General features: G+C 45.0%; 1 long non-coding RNA gene across 1 annotated transcript; it reads left to right on the top strand.

Annotated features, from left to right (window-relative positions):
- Positions 1 to 1,375: 1,375 nt before the first annotated feature.
- On the top strand, positions 1,376 to 23,720 carry LOC144149104 (uncharacterized). Its single transcript, XR_013318184.1, has 5 exons — positions 1,376 to 1,507; positions 13,741 to 13,882; positions 13,961 to 14,047; positions 20,939 to 21,046; positions 23,430 to 23,720. It is a non-coding gene; the product is annotated as an uncharacterized LOC144149104 (long non-coding RNA).
- The last annotated feature ends 257 nt before the right edge of the window (positions 23,721 to 23,977 follow it).

The following is a 23,977-nucleotide window of genomic DNA, read 5'->3' as shown; positions in this document are numbered from 1 at the left end:
CGGCTGCCGGCGGCGCGCCGCGATCGGCTGCCGCCGGCAGCCGATCGCGGAGGCCGTGGCGCAAGCTGCGCGCTTACCGCGCTGACGGACAGATGGCGCTGCGGTGAGAGCGCCGGAGCGCGCCACTGCCGCGGCGAGGCGAATGGGGGAAGGATGCGGACTACGCCGCGACATAGACGCGGGACAAGGCGAGTTAAAGAGATGCGTTGCATCTCATAGGCACTTATAAACACTGTAAACTGTAGCTTAAAATGCTTTCCTTCCCTTAGGTCATGCTTATAGTTAAAGGGGGCTTGATACGGACTTTACAAAAAATAGAAATTTTGCGTAAACTTATGGTCTGTAGTGATAAATTACCGCACAGTAATCCTAAAAACTAAGGGATTGAGCATATCCCTGACATTGTTATTACAAATGTGGCGTTTAGAAGGGTAATCGCAAAAACATCAAACACAAAAAGCTCCAGTCAAGTTAGTTTTTGACAAAAAGAATTTTCATTCACTAATTTCATGGGGATGGTTGACGTTCCGCTTACCACCTTCACCTGATTGCTTCACATATACGTTGTCAATGCAACGACATATTTATACTTCATTTAAAAAACGTTAGAACTTTTCAGAAATGCCACTTTTGAGATGGACATCATTGCCAAGCATTAGATACGCATCTGGCATGTTCTGGCTGCCTGGACTCTCCGGAGAGACTTTTGAAGCAATAATAGGAACAAATTGACTTTTACGCAGCCGGCCTTGTAGTGTTCATAACGTTGGCATTTTTATCCGGTAATCAAAATGATACTATATATATATATTGCGAACAAACTAAACATATGTTGCTAAAAGGTAGCTGCTTTTGTTATTAAACATCTTAGCAGCAGCGAACGTGGCGGGTAGCAATCCTCTTGAAATTTTTGGTAAGGTGGAATACTCACAGTGTGGCACCACGATAAGTTTCTTACGAGGAAATACAGAGCGTGAAACTGGAATCCGAGTGCATGTGCATCATAGAAACGCTCTCGGAAAATGGCAAAGCGTTATACTATTGGCTTGGGGCCAGCTATTCTGGCTGCCTTAATTTTCCAACACTCTTCTCACTACGATGCTTTAGCTTCAACTTCACAGCCACGTGTCAAAAGCCCAATGCAAAAGAGATCGCATATATTCGAGCTGTTCAAGCAAATGGCGCTATCGGAGACCGATGTGCACTTTTTTCAGGTTTACAAAAACAATTTATGATACTTTGAAAAATACCAACAGCATCTAATTAGCATGCTTCAGACAAGTTTTGTTGCTGTTCCCGGTATAAGTTTTTCGGTGTCAGCCAAATAGGACTATATGAACGATGCTGCGATTGTTCCGCGTATAAACAGCCGTGCTGGAGCACTGTTGGCAATATTCTCATGGTCCTATTAAAGGTTCTGTGTGCGTTGTTCCTAATGCCATTCTCGATCTCTGCAGAGGATGAAGGACAGAAACGCAAGTATTTTTTGTCCGTTGATCTAAGGCAGGTGGGTCCTAATATTTTTTTTATTTGACGTTGTGCTGCACCAGTTCTATTTTATTGGTGGTCAACTAGTTTTGTGTGGTCATGACTGTTTGAATCCCTCAGAATGTGGGTGATTCCTGTAATAATGAAAACTGTGCGCACTAAAAAAACCGGGAATCATGCTTTGTTACTGCGCCATCATAATGGTTAACAAAACTTGTTGAGTTAGTTGGTTCATAGTTGTAGAAGTTAGACAAATAGAGCGCTAACGGACGAAAGCGAAGGAAGACACGATAGACATCAACAAACAGACGCCTGTTATGTCGATCGTGTCTTCCTTCGTCTTCGTTAGTTAGCTCCCTATTCGTCTAGCTGATACAGTCATTACGAGGCATTAGGTAATTGTGTAAGTTTACAACTAAATGTCGGGAGGTAGAATAAAAAGATGTCTCGATAATATGAGCGCTATAAGTATTCTTCCACAATTCGATTTAGGTCAGGCTCAAAGATAAACAATATCCGTTCATTCAAGGTACGTAAGGAAATCTTTACCTTAAGGTATTATATATAGCGTAGTTACCATTTATATGTAGAGCTTTGCGCAGTCTTACAAAGTGACTTTGGGGTGGGTTTATTTGACTCCTTATAAGACCTGAGATTTGTTTTACAGGTGTAAAGAAGGAATTTAGGGGATGTATACCTGTATACTGCGCATAGGGGGCTCTGGAAATTCCTCCAAACGTAGGGCGCAGTTAGATTAATATAAATACCCGAGGAACTGACTGAGGATAAGGCCGCCTTAGATCCAAGGCGCTAAAGTACGGGCCATATAGCACGGAAGGCGTGGATTCGGTCCTCTCTCTGGGGGCCCGTTTTTGTCAGCTTTTCTCTTCGACAATTCAAAAAATAATTCTATATTTACGCGATCAAAGTCTTAACTACTTTCCCTCTGCCCTCCGTAGCGTTCTTTACTGCTGGCTTTCTGTTGTTTCCCTGTCATGCTCCATCTGTAAACTGTTACGCTAAAAACATGTTCCGTGCTGAAGAAACATTAATAGATGAAGCGGCGCGTAGAGGAGCGCGAATGAAGAAACCCACGCAGCCAAGCAGGCTGAGTCACTCGCTTTTTAAACAGAGTGATCCACAGTGCTGTAGATGATTCTGCAAATCAAATAAGGCGGTTGTCGTGTATTGTCACAAGGTGATACTATACTGCTGAGGGTGGAAGTGACCTGTTCGGTGAAAGAAACATTAAAAACTACATCTGAGACTGAACCAACACCGGTTGTGCGTAACAAGAATGTTTGCAGGAATGTGAAAGGTGGGCGTGTCGTGCATCGTCACTTGTTGGTTCTCACCAATACTGTCTTTCTTTTTACCTGTTCATAATTAACGCTACAATTTTTAATTACAAAAAAGAAAATCTATATCAATATTTACCCGCACACTTGTCACCTCTGAAGCTTGTATTCTTCATCAACATTCAACGTTAGATCCTCACGCCGGGTCGTCATTAAAACGCCGCCCAAGCTATATCAGCAATTTTATTTTATTTTATTTATTAACCATGGCACTTCGAGCTCGTTACGTCCAACGAGCCACCAACGTATCTAGACCAACCGCCACACCTGAAAAGTGGTAATGGCAGGTAAAAGCGACTTCCTCGTTCCCCACTCGCCATGGAGCTGAAGCCGACAGTACTGGGTGGACGTTGCACTTTGCCCTTCTGAAGCGACACCCTTAAGACGGAGAAAAGCGTTAACTGGAGAGCTTCTCCCAAACGAAATGTTTCAACGCATACGGTGACGTACTCTCGTGTGACATTTGGAACTTGTATGGCGAATCACAAAAGGTCAAAAACTCCCCGCAAAATAAAAGCTCGTCGCTCCAAGTGCCTTGAAAGACCGTGTTTTATTCCACAAAGAAATTTCACGGCCCCGGATCACGTCAAAGAAGGTGCACGTTTTGGACAGGGCAATGATCCGGCCAATCGCTGGGACCCACCGCTCCTTCCCGCCGCTTCAGCGTCCCCGCCGCACCAAGGGCATACACTTTGGCACTTCTTGGTTTAGTGTTTAGGGCGATGCCCTCTGGCAGGGGTTACCTGGGTTTGGCGGGGTCAGCGCCTGTTTATGCCCGCGTAACCGAGTGAGCGAACGCAGCAGCTACGGCAGAAATAAAACAGAGAGGAGCGTCTAGCGATGTGGTGGGAGGAGGGCGGCACGCGTGGCTATGGCGTCATCTCTCTCACCTCCTCCCCCTCACTCTTGTTTTATGCGACGCCACAAAGGCCCTGACGCGTATTCCCAAACCATATCCCGTAGTGGCCCAGGCCGACCACACCCCCTAAGCAGAGGCGCAGCTAAAGAGGTTAAAAAACATTGCAATTTTTTAACCTCCTTGGACGCAGCACCGTGATGTCTCTACCTACATGTGCGCGACTTTACGCGAGGTGGGTTTTTTCTTTTTTCCCCCTCCCCTCGTTTCGACTGCTTGGCAGGCGGCCGATGGTTTCGCTCCGTGGGCGGGGCTGGACTGCGGCGCTGGGGAAGCTGACGCACATGTGGTAGAAGCTAACCTTTTGTACCTGAGCCCCTGATCTCTCCGCGCTCTTCTTGCGCACCTGCAAGTTGACGCTGACCTCCGATCGTGTTCCTAAATAAGCGCTCGCCTCGATGCTCGAAGTGCGCGCGCGCGGATGGACGCTTTCACGCGCATGTGGCAATTATACACGGTCCGGAAAGCAAACACCCTCATTGAAAGCTCATTCTACAGCACACAGAAGGGTATACAATTGAGTTGGGTGCTCTTTCACTATATACACACCTCAAAACACGATTCGGTGCTGCAGGTAAGGATTACAAGAAAGGCAGCCAATTACCCATGACTACATTTACAAACTGTCCTACTCTTGCGAAATATTACAGCTGCATGAGCTGCTACATTTTGGCACCTTCATAAGCACTATTACATTGAATTTCGTTAACATTAACTTCATTGCATTATTCTTTATCAGGAACAGTGCCACTTAGCAAAACATTGACATTTTGTTAACAGCAATGGAAGGTGTGAATCGTTCTTGCAAGGGTCATACATTGATAAGAAAGACACCAGCTCACACGTACACGTTTTACACTCGGTCATGACTTCTGCATAATTTGCGCTGCTGGCCATAACAATTTAGGGAAACAATATCGAAAATATATACCAACCAAAGGCTAAGTAATAGTTTGATTGTACAGCAACTGAAGTACTCGAGGAGTTTGATATATGTCTTCTGTACAGGGCTATTGACCACAGTCTCTTCACTGAAGCCATCAGGCCGAGTTTGATATCAGTAATCATGCGTGTTACCACTCACGCTGTTGCCAATGTCGATTAGTTATTTTAACAATTTGTTCTTCATGCACACAGAGATTTTGCTGCATAAGATACGTTATTTATAAATAGACAGCTCCAGCAGGATCCGAATGGCGCTGACGGACGCCCGCCCCTCCCCCCCCCCCCCCTGTAATCGGGAAGGCACACCAAATCGTTAACACTTAATTTGGCTCTGTCCATTATTTGACGGTAATCGCCACCAGCTTTTAATTCTAGGTCCCGCCCCTGCGAATGAACAGGAACATGTTAGTCGGGTTCGTGACGATCCCACCGCACTAGAAGCAATTACCGAGTACGCCCTTGAAAACAGACCCTACATATTGGTGTAGCAGCCTGGCCGACTTCCCCGTTCGGTATACAATGTGAACTGTCGGCAGCGTGCACTGTTTTCAGTGTGAACCGTATTGTCCACAGTGTGAACTGTACATTTAAGTGTGAACTGTGCGTTTTGCTGCCACTGACTGACTTTAATGTGTTCATTTTGCGATTAGGACCCCAAGACTGCAACTGTGTTCATTGTGCCAGTTGTGACCTTCTCCTTTTCTCCTCATCCTTGCTCCCCCAGGGCCCCATGGCCTCTCATTTATTGCAGTGTTACACTCACTCAGATACGTATGTTCTTTTCGCTGGGACTAATGAGTAGTTGCCCGTGAGCTTGAAGTCACGGTAGTCGCAGCAGAGATAAAACTCAGTAAAAAAGTTATCTCCTTGGCGCACTATTTTTGCGATAGTGATCTCGGAGTCCAAATAGCGGCAAAAAATTGTCACTTTTAGAGATTCACTGATGGGTATAGATGAGCAGTTTGTGTCTGTTTCTTGCGACGCATTTTTAGCTACCACGTATATATATTTCTGTAGTTTCTGGCCTTTCAATTCGAAAGCATTGTGTCACAGCTCGTGCCTCAACTGTAAGGCACACACACGCAAAAAAGTATACAAATGTATAAACAAGAAATAGCAGGAATAAAAATATAAATAGTACAACAGAAGTTACCCGCGGAGCGAAACCATCGGCCGCCCGCAAAGCAGCCGAAACGAGGGGAGGGGGAAAAAAGAAAAAATCCACCTCGCATGAAGTCGCGAACATATAGGTAGAGACGTCACGGTGCTGCGTCCAAGGAGGTTAAAAAATTGCAATTTTTTAACCTCATTGGCTGCGCCCCTGCTTAGGGCGTGTGGTCGGCCTGGGTAGGTTATGGTTTGGGAATACGCGGCCCGACACTTTCCCCAAACGCTGTTCCGTTCGCCGCTAATCCAAACCACGTGACGTTTGCGCGGGAGATTCAAACACAATTTGCAACAACATGCTCGCTGCCCTTGCGCATGCTTAATCCAAACCAAAACATTTGCGTGAGAGGTTGAAGCGCGATTTGCAACAACACGCTGGCCGGTGGCGGCGACGCAATGTGAGATAGCAGCAGAGTAGCGCACGCCGCCGTGCGTTCGTTGATTACGCGATCACTTCCTGAGACGCCGGAGATATGCGCTGTGAGCGAGAAGACAGCAGCTCGCGCTGAGCCCAAATTTCGCATTAGGGAGTATAATAATCGCCAGTGCATTTATTTATTTATTTATTTATTTATTTATTTATTTATTTATTTATTTATTTATTTATTTATTTATTTCAGCCGCGTCGTGGAACTGCGGGCAGGAGTTGTCCAGAGCAAACGAAAAAACAAAAAAAAAAAACGCGGATTCCCACGCGACCATTCACTGGGTCGGCGGGTCACAACGCAGTAATAGATATCATTACAAATCACACGATGACATGCATTCATAATGAAATAGACAAGCTCCTTCTTTGTGAATGGCAATCATACCCAAGCTCCTTCCGCTCTGGGTACTCTCGGTTGCCGAAAACACGTTTCATATCGGCCCCCTAAAACCCTCCTCCGTTACTTTAACCTCACCTAATCCAACAGCCAATATATAGTAACCGTTGTTCGAATGGCGCAGCTAAGCTGCCTTTCTCAAGATAACGCTGGTGCTCAACGTTGCCAGGTTTAAGCTCAAGCTTCAGTGGTGACCATTCAAGAGCAATATCACACTGTGCTGTGTGGGTCCCTCGAGAAACGCGTTGGCCAGGTGCTCTACAGCCTTTGCTGAAAGAGGGTCGTGAGATTTGTGCTCGGGAACGTGAGGACCCTAGAAAGTTACATCATTTCTCCTGCCAATGATAAATGTGCTGCAGGTCTGTAATCTCAATTTAATTTTTGATGTTACTTTGGAAACGATGGTATAAGAACTCTGAAAATAAGGGTTCATAACTGTCAGGATTAGAACATTAACTGAAAGGCTTTTCGGCTATGTAAGGAATCGCAAGCTTGTTTGTTTATTTCTTTCATTTATTTCAACATGCTGCAGGCCCTTCAGGCCCGATACAGGAGTAGTTACACTGAATTCAAGCTCTCATTGTAAGGATAACATACATAGGTATTTAAAAGGCAAGAGAAAAGAAAAATGAAGAATACACATGGGCACATGCTTGCTATAGAGTGTCAATGTTAAATCCACAAAGGAGATTATATAAACACTAAATATGCAATTTTTGCTCTTTATCACGCATTAAAATTTTAGGTCTCTTACAAAGCACTGTGCAGATAAGGTGCTGATGGCGTCCGCAGGTAGTTTGTTCCAGAGTGCGATGGCTTATAGAAATAGAGAGTACTTAGGTGTGTTTCTATCTCTATTAGGTCGCCTAATAGTCTTATCATGATTTGCGTGCAATGAATGCCTGAAGGGAGTTGGAAGTAGTTTGTTCGGGGTATTTTATAGTGGTCATGGAACGGAAGATACAATAACTTTAATCTACATATCATTCTGCAGTCTGACAAAGTTCGGAGGTCTGCTCGTTTAAGTAGATCGGAGACACTAGTGAGTAGTTTAAGAAGGTTCAGTATTCTGTCGTCATATTCCAGAGTTAGCTTGATCAGAGATGCATAGGCGTTAAGTTTAACCTCTTAGGGTGCCTGGCATTGGCGCCTTCTTAAGAAGTTTAGCTTGTCTAGTGCTTTACTGCATATTTGGTCAATATGGCTTTAACAGGATGAATTAGTAGAAAAAATGGCACCTAAATATTTTACCTGGCCAACCTTGACCACTTCAGTATAATCAATTTTATATTGTAAATGTAAAAGTTTTCTTCATGGGGAAAGTGATGCCAAACATTTTGGTTTTCTTAAGTTTCCCACCCCAGTTTTTGCACCATGCCTGAATGGAAGTTCATAATTTGTTAAGTTTTATCTGATCTTCTTTGTTATTAAGTGCTGTTTACATCACACGATGACGTGCGAAGAGTATAGTTGTAATAGATGAGCCACAATAGAAAAGGATGTCGTTGATCTAAATTTTAAAAAAATTTGGGCCAAGGCTGAGCTTTGCGGCACACCAGAAAATACACCCAGAGGCTTCGATATGTGCTCATTTAAAGCAACATAATATTTTCAGTATTTGACATAGCCCTGAATCAAAGACACAACTTTCGCTTCAACTCCTTTTGCATATATGTTATGAGATCCTGATGCGAAACGACATCATACGCTTTAGAGCAATCTAAAAATATTGCATCTAATCGCCCTCTTTCGTTATGTGAGTTGGCAATATCATTAATAAATTCAGCAAGTTGGGTAACCGTTCACAGGCCAGCTCTAACAGCATGCTTACGCTCGGGAAGCAGATCATTAGATTCTAAATTGGTAACAATTGCTTTGAAGATATGTACAAGAATTTTGCAGGATGTGCTTGTCAAGTGAATTGGCATATAGTTATTAAAATATTAATTTGAGCCGGATTTGTGCATCGGTTTTATTTTAGCACAGACCCAATCATCAGGAGTTGTGAAGGTGTTAATCGAGGCTGTATAAATATTGTACAGGTATTTTGAAATCCACTCGCCGTATTTAAATAGAAAGTTATATTTTATGCCATCAGGCCAGGAGATTTTCTTAAAGTCGAGCTTTAGTAAAAGTCTCAGGACACCTTCTTCGCTGATGATTTTTTGAGGCATGGGGTTATTAACAGTATAAGGCTGTGAGGCTACTTGCGAACAAGAACAAGTAGCCGGTAAATACTAACTGAAAAAATCTATTAAACGTTCGAGCTTAAGTTACAAGATCCGCCACCGTAGCATTAGGTGATTTTATTTCTGGGAGAGAGGTCTTTTCAGGAGATAGTAACACCAAACCTAATGCGGCTCATGGCGCATAAACAAAGGCAGTATGTTCGTGAATAAATGCTAATTTCCAGTGCGTAATTTATCTGGCATATCAGGGATAAGGATTCCAAGCTGGCTTGTGTCACCGCGCTTGCGTCGGCTTTTAATCATTCGTTTTAGACGAATTATTTCTCTTGTCGCCCAAGGGTATTCGCTGATAACACGCTGAATAATGGTGTATTTGGTTGGGTGTTTACGAGCGCTCTGGAGTGCTCTGGGAATCGGCAGTGCCTTCGGTTGGTAGAATTCGAGCGCTCGAACTACCTTCGGTTGGTTCTTTCAGAGCGTCAGTCTCCTACTCGGAGCGCTCCCGACCACTCTGACTTCGCAGTGAGATCGTGGCGCGATCTCACCGGGAGGACGGGTCACGTGGCACAAAACGCCGCGGTTTAAAGTGCGCGCCCGCCGCTCCCCCAGCCCGGCCGTGGGTTTACCACGGCCGGACTGGAGCAGCGGCGAGCGCGCACTTTCATGAAAGTGCGCGCCCGCCGCTCCTCCAGCCCGGCCGTGGGTTTACCTGGTGGCTTCCCGCGCTGGCTGCACGGTGGCGCTGCGGGCGCACTGCACCGAGATCGCCGATGCATTCGGTTGGTACGCTGCCTATCGCGCTCTGATTGCGAGCAGCCTTGACTCCTGGCGACTCCGAGCCAAAGGCCGGAGAGGCCAACCGAATGCGCCATAAGTGTGTTTCGCAGAACGGCACAATCGCCTGAAACCGGGGCCACATAGTGCACACATCAGTAACGCATGCAATTGGGTGAAACAGGATTATAAGTATTTTAGGATAGCCACGTCGTTTGCACGGGTGTAGTCTTTCACTCGACTGCATGAATTTTTTTCTCGCATGAAAAAAACTGAGTAGCTTTTATTTGTAACAGAAACACCCAAACTATGCTTAGTTTAAAAAAAACAGGCGGTTTAGATTTATTACAGCTTTTCCTTCGCGTATCGCATTTGATGCACCATGCAGTTACAGGTAATTTTTTTGGACATGAAGAACAACAGAGGGTACGAAGACAAAAAGGAAGCGGAATGGAAAAACGAATAGACAGTTGTTAAAATACATTTATTGCACCGAGGGGCAGGAGCTTCCCTGAAACGTCATCACTAAAGCAATTTCATTGTGAGGATGACAACTCTGCTTGATTATAGCGATGATGATGATGACGATGACGCAAACACATGGTGATGTCCCGTTTCTGTGATGACGTCCCGCTCCAGCACCCTGACTCTCAGAAAAAACTTTATTGAGCAAAGGAAAGGGTGGGAATGGGGTAGGGGATATAGGGATATAGTGGAGTGAAATTCAAGGGAATTCCCCCTAAGTTCAGGCTCCCAGTGGCCTCCCATGATGCTGAAGCGCCATTTTTGGGGGAACTTCTGGTACTGTTGTTGTATTTCCATTTTTTCCGCAACGTGGCGCTGGGCTTTTTGTGTCTGGGCGGCTAACTGCATACCCCTAAATTCATTGTGTATCATATGTGATAAGGTTCTAAATGTTGTCCTTGCGGCTCATTGCCAAGGGGTTGGGCGCTCAAATTGTCACATGAGGAAGGCAAGCAGCCATTTAAGAGGCGAATATTTTTTTTTTCAAACGATAGTACATGTCAAAAATACAAAAAAAAATTGTATTCATTTACCAGTTTGGAGCACTGGGAACGCGATGCTGCCTTCACGTGTTGTGGAATACAAATGGGGTTCAAAGTAGCTTCGGAAGATGGAGCCAGTGCGGGTGTAGTTGGCAAACAGGACATAAATTTAAGTGAACTGTGGCAGATTGTTTTTGTTTTCGCTCGCGCTCCGCAAGAATAAAAGTTGATGCGTATCATATATGATACCCTATGTGGTAAGGGGTTATAGAAGCGGGTTTTGGGCTCTTTTTTTCCGCAATATTGAAAATTGGCTGGTTAGGTGTATCATCATGTGGTCTGAAATACCAGGCTCTAATGTGGTCGTACGATCTTGTAACGAGCTACTAGCAACCATGACATCAAGCATAGAGGAACAACGAGTGTTATCGGAAACAAGTTGGTTTAAAGAAACACTAAAGGCAGGGAACAGTAAATAACCGGCACATATGGATTCCCTGCCATTTTACGTCAGGTTAACCCAATTAATAAATGGTAGAATAAAATCTCCTTTAATAACAATTTTTGAGCGAGAATTTGTGTGTTGATCCAAGTAATCATGAATTACTTCAATATATTCTCGACCAAAATTATCTGGTCGGTATACGCCCTCTAAAATAATTGCTTTTCATAACATGCAAGTTTGCACTACAGATTTTCATGGTTAGTGATGCCAGGCATGCGAGAAAATTTAACGTTGTTTTTTGAGGTAATAGCTACCCCGCCTCCCCGTGAGCCTTGGTCATTGCGCGGCAACTTATACTAGCGAAGGAACTACCTCAGAGTCTTGCACACCTGCGTGCAACCAAGTCTCCGTTATGGCAATAACATGAGGATTTTGGGTTAATATATTACTTTCAAAAAGTTCGAATTTATTTTATACACTGCGGGCATTAAGGCTGAAACTTGGGAAAGTTTTTATGTTTCGCGGTTGTTTGCCTACAGGAGTTTAGGCATTTCTATGAAGTGGCGTGGGGTTGGTCTGTTGAATTCGACAGATCGTTTCAGCATCCCAAACATATAGCTTGCCGTCAATTTTCGTTTTGTCATAAACAAGCGCTACCTTTACTACTTTTACTTTATCGCCCGTGGCGGATTTCCTAAGGTTTTGTGCGTGTCTTCCTAACTGTCTTTGAAAAATCTTCAGAAATTGAGATGTCTGTACCTTTGAGCTAATTGCAACAGGAGCGAAGTTTCTCTGTTTTTTCAGTGAAGTTAGAAAGCCAGAGCACGACAGGTCGCTTACTCCCTATTTGGGGATAACCAACTCTACTAATTTGTCCTATTGAGGCTAAATCGGCACCTAATATGTCCTTAAAATTTTCTTCCCTTTTTGTTACAACGACTGGGTATCCTCCCTCGGCTCCTCAGTTACTCCGTAAATGACAGCATTATTTCTCCGGCTCCGGTTCTCTAAGACGTCTATTTTGCCACAGTGTCTTGAACCTGCCTCATAGCTGACTGATAGGTTTATTCTAATTCTGGGAGTTCTTCACACTTTGTCAAATGGTGCATATCAATACCATTAATTTTTCGTGGATGTTAGCAACAGTTGTCTCAACATGGTTTAGGTTTTTTATTAGTTTCTTCAGTGTCTCTGTAGTCTTGGTTAGTTCCTTTATTATATTTTCTAGCATTTGCTCGTAGTCAATGTTTAAGAATCACACTCAGAGCCTGAGAATGGTGCCTGGTTCAATTCATCATCACCCAAGGTTAGGAACAATAATATGATAACACTTACACAATCATACATCATGGTAACAAGAAAATGTTGGCTTCAAAGCACCGCCAGCATCACGGAATTGACTCGAACTGAACATGTTTGGTATTTTACACCAACCTGCACCACGAAGTAAGAGTTAATCAGCATTCACCCGGTTTCGGGGCAACCAAGCACAGTGAAAGGCGCTTCCGGATGGCTGCGGCACTTATAGTTGAGCCGGGGTAGTTCTGGTGATGTCACGTTGTCGACGCGTAAGTATCGGCTCGCCAGGATGGTAAAGGGGCCCTAGGATAACCGCCGTGAATTACTGTTGACCACACTGGCAGCATGTGGTGAATCATGGGCCAGCCGCCTTCTTTAGTAGTCCCATTTTGCTACGAAGCCGCTCTGCCACAGCGCTATCTGTATGACGAAGAAAGAGTTGATCATCCTCCGTCCGGGTTCCGTGCAACCGGTCCAATAGGGGCTTTCCCATCTACTTCATTGTTGTTTTTTGACATTCTTTGTAACTCTTTCAGGGTCACGGACGTACATATACGTTCTCTGCAAACACCTTCAAAATGGTCAATAACGTATATGTACGTCATCGCTTGTATGTTTAAAAATGGCGCCTTTTTCGCAACCTTCTCTTGCTTAGCATGTGCTGCCACACGGCGGAAATACGTCAAGTTATTTTCTTGTGCCGATGGCTCTTCTTTTTATTCTTTTATGATTTACTTCAGCGGCGCGCCGGCTATCGCTTCCTCATTTGGTAACGAGGGGGCAAGCTGGGTATCGTCCAACGGGCGCCCGGGCTCCTCTCGCTTCTACCGCATGTCCCAGACCAAGGGCACCTGCGAAACTGATGAGGCTCTTTTTTCGTTTTTTTGCATTTTATAGGGTCGGTGCGCCGTCTAGCGCTCGTGCATCCGGCCGCGCGGCCGCGCCCAGCGGCTGGTTTTGGTATCGTCCTCCGAGCGCTCCCCACTTTTTGCGACCGCGAAACTGATGTCTATCTGATTTCGATTCACTCAAAAGGTGCCGGCTTGTTACTCTTTCATTTTCATTTAGAAATTTTCTTGTGTTACTCATGAATAAACCACACGTATGTAACAACACAAACAATTTTTTATCCCTTTATGGTCACCCTAAAAAAATACGATATTTTTTTCTCGAAATAGATTCACCCGAAGAATTTAAATCAGCAATAACAAAAATCGACCCTGGGGGGTCACATTTTGTGAAAAAAGTCGACCCTCAAAGGGTTAAGGAAGTCCGAATTTTGTACGGGTACTAATACGTGCCGTTAAAATTCCTCTTCGTCCTCTAAGTTTTACAATACGACTGATCGCATTTGGACGACGAGGGCTATCAAAAAGAGGGGACGAAATTGCCGGGTGGACACGCCGCATCACGAGACATATCGGGAAGTTGTATTCACCAGGGAGTACAGAAGAAACAAGAGCGATATAGGTAAGCCTTTTTTTATAAAATTGGATTCATTAAGTTGCCGTACTTACATTCCTAATGCTTCGCCAAATAAAATTTCAGCAACAAACAAAACAAACCACTTGAAGGGGATCTTTTACGACATTGACTTTTGGCATGAAGTGACATATATGCAAATAACAAGTGGAGGTATGTATTCCAGTCGTACTTGTATTCGACACCATGATAACAACTGGTTGTGCTCGCGTGCGAAGACAATAGTTGTTAATTTCATATAAGTAAATGTCTCCGCGCTTGTTGATACAAAAGGTCTGTAGAAATGCGATGTTTGTCACGATTTCAGTGCAGTCAAAATGATAGTGAATCAAATCAAAATTATGACGCGTGGAAGAAGAATCGAGAATATTGAAGTGCACACTCTTCTCTACATCTCTTGATATCTCATACTGGTGTGTGCCTGTAAAGTCCAGTCGCTGTTCCTCTAAGCTAAAGGGCGAATAATACTATGGAGTGGAAAGTAACGTCGACCACATGCTACGAGAGCCGTTTACCTATTTGTCAACTGTTCCAGTTAACCAGAGACAGGCGCGTCTTCGCCGCGACGTACTCAGCGCTGCATCGCCGGGATCCCTCGTCTCGTCCATGGAGAAAAGCCCATCAAGGCATCTGAATGTTTCTTACCAGATTTTTGGGCGCAAAGTTGAACATTCGTTTTGTTAATTTACTTTCCGTTAATTTATTCATTAATTACCAATGACCCCTGAAGGCCATTGAAGGTGTGTTAAATAAGTGTGGGGAGGATTAAACCGAGCATGTGAAAACATAAAGCAAGAGCCAAACGGTGCGGTGTGAAGGAGTACTGCCGAGGAAAAACATGACAAACAAACTCTTCCTTGAGTTAACTACAGGTTGCGTGAGCATTTCTAGTATCATCTGGCGGTTTGTCGCCATTTCGAAACCAGAAGTAGGTGTGCCTGAAATGGAAAGAGGGGGAGATTTCTAAATTTGGCAAATGCAACTTTTATCATTTTATATACAGTGTCTCTTGTTTTCCCGTTCTTTATTGCATTGTAGTTGTTTAATCACCCTACGTTTCAGTGAACTGTTGTAGTTGTCTCAGCCCCATTCCAGTAATGACCGAGTGCTGGCACAAGGTACACAGAGTGCGATCGTGCTACTCTCCGCCACATAATCACTCTCTTTCACGTGAGGTGCAATGAGAGAGAGAACAACTTTACGGAGCCAAACAAAATTGCGGTGACTACGTGCCGGAGGGGTGGTTCCCTCTTCCCGGGACCCATACGCTTCCGGGGCTTCTTGGCGCCTTGGGATCAGGACGAGCTGGTATTCCAAGCCGGAGCTAGTTAGCATGCTCTCCCATCTGCTCGTTAAGGGGTGTCGGAAGGGTAGGGGAGGGTTGGGTAGGGCGGTACAATTTTTAAGACGATAGTCTTTCTTGGGCTACTTACACGCAGAAGTTTTGGTCTGTCTGTCTGTCTGTCTGTCTGTCTGTCTGTCTGTCTGTCTGTCTGTCTGTCTGTCTGTCGGTCGGTCTGTCTGTCTGTCTGTCTGTCTGTCTGTCTTCGACTCGATTCCGCCACACCGCCAAAGTGAAACAAAATCTGCGCAATAGTCTTATATACTCACAGCCAAATCTCAACTTCTAATTCCGGTTTTAATGTTCCTACTTGTCAACATTGTTGAAGCTGCTGAGAATGAGGACGCGGGTTCGATGCCCGGCCGCGGTGGCCGCTTTTCTGATGGAAGCGAAAAACAAATACGCCCATTCGTATGACATTTTGGCGTCGTTAAAAATCCCCAGGTGGTCAAAGTTAATCCTGAACACTGTATTACGGTGCGTCTCATCCCCTACGTTGCGTCGGTGCGTTAAACCCCATAATCAGTCAATCAACATTCTTGAACAAGAACAAGACATTGCGCAAATATAATGCAGAAAATCAATACATAAGTAATACTTGCAGTGTTCCTCTATAAAAAAATTGATAGATGCTCGATTTTTGCCCAAGGAAATACTACATTTACTGCAGAAAAAAAATTTCACTCCGTCGCCTGCCGTCGCCCGCGCCACTATAGCTTCTTGTGGCACTTGAAGAAATCAAGCGGGAACAGTTACAAAAAGTTCCACTGGACAGGTTCCATTGGAACCTGTCCAGTGGACAGGGCAGGCTTGAAATGCAGTGAATGGGCAGGCTTGGAACGCACGTGGAGTAGGGCAACGGGGATGAAGAAACAATGAAGTAGAGCGCCTCCATTCACGCGCGTCTCCGCCGTACGGATGCGCTGGCATCGAGGCACCCGGCCTGGACCAGTGGAACGCGGTAAATTTAAATTGACTTGAGCAAACCTTTAGCATGTTTACCTTAGGAGGGGCGTGACGGAAGAGGAACAGCATGAGCGGTGAGCGGAAAAGCAAAGGGAGGCATTTACTTGGCAAATTATGACAGAGGCTATCGTCTTTTGTCGACATTTACAACGGAAGGAGCAGATACGCGGCCAATTTTTTAGCGATGACGTCACACGCGCAGGTCAGCAGCGAGTCGCTGCACCCTGTAAGGTAAACGCTACAGGGGGACGTGGACGCAAATTTCCCATGACTGCGAGCACAGTACGCCGGCAGGGTTGTTCTGTGAGTGATTTTCCTGTCACTTGACGAACCGAAGCGCAAAGTGGCAATGACCCCGAATCACGCTACACACGACTCTTGTACGGCGCTTGCGAGAACGAACCCGGAGTTTAGCGGGTGAGATGCCTGCGCCCACACCATGATAGCAGTGGTTCACACCCCAATAGGGGTAAGTTTCATCTCTGACAAAATGATTTTGCTCTGCATTGTAGGTTTTTTTGACACTATAGCGTTTTCTTGAAAGTCATAGCCACCATCATACACAGCCTACTCAGCTTCACTGCAGGATGGAGGCCTCTCCCAGTGATCTCCAACGGCTTCGGTCCTGCGCTCCTCGAGTCCACTCTTCGGCCCCGAATTTCCTTATTTAGTCCCTCCACCGTGTTATGGGCCTTCCCTTCTTCTAGACCCTTCTCCTAGTATCCACTCTGTTGCCTTGGTGGTACACCGGTTGTCATTTCTTCTCAAAACACGGCCAGACCAAGTCATTTTTTTTGTTTGTTTGAACTGTGATATCACCTACTCGTGTTTGTCTCTGAATCAAAAAGCTTGTCTCCTGTCCCTAAATGTTGCTCCTATCATTATTTGTTCCACGGCCCGTTGAACCGACCTAAATTTGTTTTCTAGTTGTTTAGTAAAGTGCCAAGCTTCATCTCCGTAAGTCATCACCGGCAGTATGCATTGGTTTTAAATTTTTTTAGAGAATCGAGTAGCTTAGTCTTCATTATTTTGCAGTGCTTGCTAAGTGCTTGCCAACACATACCTATACTGAACCAGATTTTTCTCTCGTGGTTGTGGTCAGCACTAACCATCTGTCCAAAGTAGTTATATTCTGGTACTCCGTCTAGCCTTTCGTTTCTTAAACTGGCACAATTCTTCCTCATTACATTAAACTTATTCACATTTCTTTTTATCCCTACGGCAGTGCTTTCTGATTTTAGTTCCTGAAGCATTTTTTGCAGGCGCTCTGCAGTCTCACTTACAAAGACTAAGTCGTTTGCAAACCTCAAACGGCTCAAGTATTCTCCGTTCATCTTTAATTTCCCAGTCCAGTTTTCTCAATGCCCCCTCCCGACATGCTAAGAACAGATTTGGCGAGATGGTATGTCCCTGTCCTACTCCCGTTCGGATCGGCGGTTTGTCGCTTTGCTTGTCAAGGATTATCCTGCCCGTAAATCGCTTATGCAGTATGTGTCGCCTACAAGTCTTATGTAGGTATCTTCGATTCTACGGCCTTTTAATACTTCTAGCACAGCTGCGGCGTGTACTGATTCAAACGCTTTCCCATAGTTTCTAAATGCAATGTAAATGCGTTTAGTGTACTCTACTGATTTATCACATGCATGTGTGATCCATGGGGAGAACCCTTTCCTAAACCCAGCCCGCTGTCTCGGTTGTCGAGAATCTAGCCTGTCACTGATGCGATTAACTATTACTTTGGCAAAGAGCTTTAAAATAAGAGAGAGTAGGCCGATGGGTCCGCAATTGTTACGGCCTTTGTCTGTGAATCAAATTAACGTTAGCGTTTTTTTCAGGCTGTGGGCACTTTTACAGTGCTCAATCATTCCGGAAATAATGCGGCAAGTTTTTTTAGTAGGATATCTCCTGCTTCCTTTAATGTATTGACGGTTCTGCCGCCGTAGAGCTTTTTTTTTCTTCATCTTTAGTTACTACTAGGATATCGCAAGAAGTGTATGCGCTCAATAGTTTCTGCTGGTCTAACGTCGCTGGCGTATAGCCTGGCGTAGAATCATTCTGCTACCTTTATTATTTCGCCGATGCTGTACGTAATGTTTCCCTCCTTGTCTCTGAGTGCGTACATGCCATCTTTGCCGATGTCTAGCTTCGTCTTAGTTGTTTTTAAGCTTCCTCCTATTTACAGAGTTTCCTGGATGACTGCCATGTTACATGCACAAATGTGGTTGGTTTTACTTCACGCGTCACAAACGGATACACTCGTCTTCTTGTTTAGTTCTCATAGAAATGCTTATTCATACTAAATTTGCTAATCAGGGCCATATATAGTATTTGCTCAATTTTAACGCGCCCCCGACTGTAACGCTCAAGTACATTCACTCGTGAATATTAAAAAAAACAACTTGACGCCGATTTTGCCGCTCAGGTGTAGAAGACTTGACCCTACGATTTTGGTAGAAGACATTTTATTTGACACGCGCAACTGTGGCAGAAACATTTTCTTGCGCTTCGCAAACTTGTCAGCGTCATATTGGCACTAAACCTAAGGTGGGCACATTGAAAGGCGATGGTTGCGTTGAGTCCGATTGTAATGTGCACGAAAATATTAGGGCTACTTTTGGGGAAAAACGTGCGCGTTACCATAATGAAAACACGGTACACAGTTGCCAATTTAGCTGTCTTGATGGCAAGAAGGAGTGGGGAAAACGTAAACATGCTAATCTGAGCGAATGGAATGTTTAAACAGGTCGTCGCTGCGAGACGAAATATTGCAAGGGAGTATATTCATACGTCCAGCAAAACAACCAATAAAGTAATTTCTTTCTCCCTCGGCTAAAGACGGACTGTGGCAAAGAACAGACTGCATCGTCACCAACTTGCCCATTCAGATAGCTCGAACACGCACTGTTGTCCGGAAAAACATGCGAGATATGCAATGCGTGGCCGAGCGGCGCAAACCTGTATTGCTGCGCCATCTGTCGACAAAGGCCACGTGACTAGGATCATGAAACTCGCGCTCCAGGCGCACTTTGTGCGTTTCTGTCCAGACTTCGTTATCAAGGATTTCTTCTAATTCCATTCGCCGTGATATATCACACTTCCATTCGCTTAGCCGTGATATACTGTGGCGCCATGGGACCATCGCCGCGTGACTTCTCGCACTGGTGCAACAAAAGACGTTGCTCGAGGCTCCCTTTTCCGCGGGTGCGACGTTGTCTGAACGTATGCTATCTGCGAATTAGTGCGTTGGTTCACCTTTAAGATCTTACAGCGAAGCTGCAATATGCTAGGTTCTGACAACTGCGTACGTCGACAGTGTGTGTTGCAAAGACTCCCGCCGACAAAATTGAAGGTTGCGGCAAAGACAACTTCCTGGTAAATGTAGCTCTACGTCTAATGTACGTACGTTGAAAAAAAATCGTCCTGAAATCGGTCAGTGGGCCTCCCATGTGGGATTCGAGTATTTCCCCGCTACCCTACATTACCGCGTTGCCGGTGGCGGAACCAGAGCTAGCATAGTGTGTCCGGCACTGACATATCATGCGGCAGGTGAACGTGAAGGCACTTAAGTATAATAGGCGCACCCTTTCACGCCGACAATTCTGGGGACGCTGTGGCGCGAGGTGTAGCAACCTTGCCTGCCTGAGTAATTTAAGCGGAAACACCAAAGACCCTGTAAAAAGAGGGACGTGAACACTGTGTACAGCAAAGAGATTTTTGACAATTGTTGCTTCGGAAAGCCATATCGTTTGACAATCAAAGCACCTGCTCCGAAACTTTACTATATTTGAAAATCCCACCGCACATACAATTACGAGATCAAAAAAAAAAAAAAAACTGTGATTGATTCCTCTGTCATAGGAATCCGAAAAACACGAAAGTGAAATGTGCAGAGAATTCTGCAGCTGAGTATGATTTGTGGGTCGGCGGCTGTCTTGTGGGTGTGTTCGGGGAGCGACGCCCTGCTGTTGAATCGCTTCTGCAAAGATGTATAGACGTCATTTGCGTGACAAATATGACGTCACTGAAATCTAGGTGTATCCCGGTGTAAAACTTTCGTCTTAAAAAATATAAAACCCGAAAACGAACAACCCTACGGATAACATACCCTTTAGTACTAAAGGTTGCTTCCCCACAAAAAGACCGTCTGTGCAGGGGTGCACCCTCTACAGGCCGCTTGATTCCCTGTACTGGCGTCATTTCCGTGACGGATATGACGTCACCGAAATCTTTGTGTACCCCGGAATACAAAACTTTCGTGTTAAAACACACCTTCCAAAAAAACACTTCAACAGGCTGCCATCGACTTTTATTTCGACACTGTTCGGAAGTTCAGTTGTGTAGCTTTACTGTTTCTTCGATCCCATTTTTCCAACATGCCAAAAACTACGCTTGGGTGACTCATGCATATTTGTTAAAATTTTGCTGCATTTGCTTTTGGATAACAATCCCACAATAATAGTGGTGACTCCACTATTATGTATTTTATGGGAGCAGAACCGTGTTATACCAATACCAAAAACAAAATGTCATGCACAATAGGTGTTCTTCTTTTTTACGCGCACACGTGTTTCGACGTTTTCTATGTATACACATCAGCTTACTGATTTTTCGGCCTTGTACATTACCATGTGTTTGCTAAGAACACTTTGAAAGGATGAAATATTCTGGAACTTTCACTGCTGGTTAGTTTTAGTAAACCCGCTTAGTATAACGGCTTTTTGTTGTTGGTTTTTCAGAAAATGAAGAATCGTACACGGAGCAGCTCGTATATGTTGGTGAGAACAATATCTGTGGTATAGTTCTTACTTTGAACGTAACACCACTCGCTCAAGAATATTTCTACGGTAAGGATCTTTTAAACTTCTATTTCATAAATGTTACAAAGTCCTTCTGGTTAGTTACGTGAAGTGGGATAAATAACGTGTCAAGCACTGTTCAGTTAACTCCAACTCCCATCATAGAGCAATTTTAGCTCCATGGTTAATGGGCTTGAAACAAATCAGCCACCACGCGCGTGCTCTAGCATCACGCTAGTTAAATGTATGGGGTCACAAATTCAAAAATTAGTACGCAGCTCCCCCTTTTGTGAACCTATAAATCGAGTAACGAATTTTCGGACCTCTGCATGAAGAGGCAGAAACCACATCAAACAGCTAATTCATTCAGAATACAGCGCAATTTTCTTGTACTGCACAAAACATTTCTAGGCATGCTGCAGGTCATCACCGTCGTCGTCTTAAGGGTGGCGGTTAACTTGCTCCATGTCCATGGGGGCATTGCAAGGGCGAATCCCGACTGGGGTATAATACTGTTGCTAAACTCTGTTCAGTCGAGGTGGAGTAACATACCGTACATTGACGAAAAACATCGCACATTTGCTTTTTTTACAATTCCATTGTACAATGACTCAGCGCTTAATACAAAGTGCCAAACAAGGCCATCTGGATGGAACCTAATGTACTCTATTGATTTTCTCCCCTAACGGAGGCGAGCGCAGGATGATTTTAACGGCTGGAATCCTCACTGTCTGTCAGCTAATGGTTACGGTAGCAAATCTCACTGCCTGCACCAGTGATGATGTGGTATCTTCACCTATAAAATGTGTTTATATTCTCTGCTCTGTCTGTTTTAAAAAGTTCGCCTGGTTGGAGATGAAGCTTTATTGCACGAAATCTATGGCCACAACACGTCATCTTTTCTGCATATTGGATATTTAGCTGCCGTAGTAAAATTAGGTGTAAAATTTAGCACTGTAGTCTTTTTATGACAGATTTATTATGGAATTGGTGTGTGCTAAGCGTAACAAAAAAATTGAGCACACACGTATGTACGTTCCTACGCGTCATACCACCGCCAGCATAAGAACTCACTGGTGTCTTCGAAACACTCGCGGCCCTGATACATAATTATTACGGAATACAACTTCTCCGCGTATCCGCTTGCTTCACTGCAACTGTCGCCGAAATACGATACCTTTCTGCCAGTCCTGCCACATAGCAACCTCTCCCCAACCAACCATCGCGCTCTTCATCGCCCCTTTTGCTCTTTCCTTAATAAATGCGGTACAACTACGCTCAGTTCCCCTAAATTTTCGCGTCCGCCATGATCTCCAGGCTTCTGTCGGGAAATTTTGTTTCTCGCGTTGAACAGTGCGAACAGGCATGATTTGTTTCTGTGTTCTCGCTTTGAACAATGCGAAAAGACATAATTTGCTTTTGTGTTTACTTTCGTTGCGCCACTGTCGAACACGGTTTTTCACTCATGGTTCTTTGTTATTTTTAATGTAAAAAAACTCCCAAGCATTTCCCCGAGGGTGAACATGGTTAAGTGCGAATGCACGGGGTGATGCTATGAGGGGGAGTAAAGTTAAAATCCGTTGGCATTCGCCCGTGAGCGCGCGCGAGCCGACCCACGGAGGTCTGGCAGTTTATCGCTGCATATATAGGGGGGTACGCCGCGCCGAGCGCGCCGAGCCAGGTGGCTGAGAGAGGAGGCGAGCGCAAGGGGAGAGGGACAGCGGCGCACGGCAGCTGCAGCCGAGCGAGGGGGAGAGGAGAGAGTGTGACGTCACGGTGGAGAGAGAGGCGCGCGGCAGCTGCTGGGGAGAGGAGGCGCGCTGTGACGTCATACCATGACGTCACGGCGCGAGGAGCGGTGCGGGGAGCGGCGCGCACCCGCGCAGCCACGGCGAGGAGGCGGAGCGAGCGCGGTCACGTGGTGAAGTGACGTCACCGCGCCGTTGCTACCGACGCTCCTCTCCGCTCCACGCCGTTGCTAGGGAGAGGAAGACTGCGGACGCCGCCGCCGCCGCCGCCGCCGCCGCCGCCGGTGGAAGGTTTGGGGTCGCTTATAAAGTGCATTCGCACTTAAAACCGAATCAACATGAATCCCTATTTATAATAGCTATACGTATGTATCTGAATTTTGCTTCAGACAGAAACAAAGTTCCCTTTAAGTTGAATAATGTGGCCTTATTGAGCCACGCCCGTGGTTATTGTAGTTTAGAAGTGTCTTGCCTATACGTATTTTGTGTTAAAGTATTCATTCGAATGTTTTTTGGCCAGGCTGTTGAATCTAATAACAGGCAGACGGACCGACAGTTTAGCGTTTAGGTAGTCCACCAGAGAATGTGGAATATTTACCGTTTCTTTGTCCTTCGTTGCAATCATCTTCGTGAGAGATGTAATTGATGAAAAATAACACAAAAAGATGTTCTATGTTTTTCAGAAAGATATTTCCCGCTTGTTGATTGTGAGTTGAAGGTGAGAGGGGAATGGCCAACCAAGAAGGAACCAGAAGAATGTATATCGGCTTTTAACACTACCTGCTTACCTAACAACACTTACAAAATTTACAAGAACTGCTTCAATGGCTCCTTCGCTACACCTAAACCAACGACTCTGTATTCGCCGTCAGACATCCCCGCAAGCTAAGTCGTTGTAATTTATATAAACACGCAAAGATATATTCATATATCATATAAATATATTATATTATATATTATATTATAGGCCGTACTCATGCAGCGCTTACTTCAGCGATAATAAAGCTGTAAAACCTGAAATGTATAGTATTGATTTGTTTCTCCCACACAGACATTTCATGCGCAGATCAGGGTGCCATTTCCGGTGGTTCGAGTCTGAGCGAAGCGCGGGCAAAGCACAACTCTGCCACATCCCCTAAGGTCATGCACTGTTAGGCAAAAGGCACTAAAACAAGGGCTGAAATGCGGGCGTTAGTCTTCGCGAGCAACAGTTCATCTTCAAGGGGAGTAT

The sequence above is a fragment of the Haemaphysalis longicornis genome, unplaced genomic scaffold, assembly GCF_048455015.1.
Source record: "Haemaphysalis longicornis isolate Haplotype H1 unplaced genomic scaffold, Haemaphysalis longicornis Haplotype H1 scaffold_8, whole genome shotgun sequence".
Lineage (NCBI taxonomy): Eukaryota > Metazoa > Arthropoda > Arachnida > Ixodida > Ixodidae > Haemaphysalis > Haemaphysalis longicornis.
Note: the sequence above shows the minus strand (reverse complement) of the source record. Positions and strands in the feature narration are given on the sequence as shown.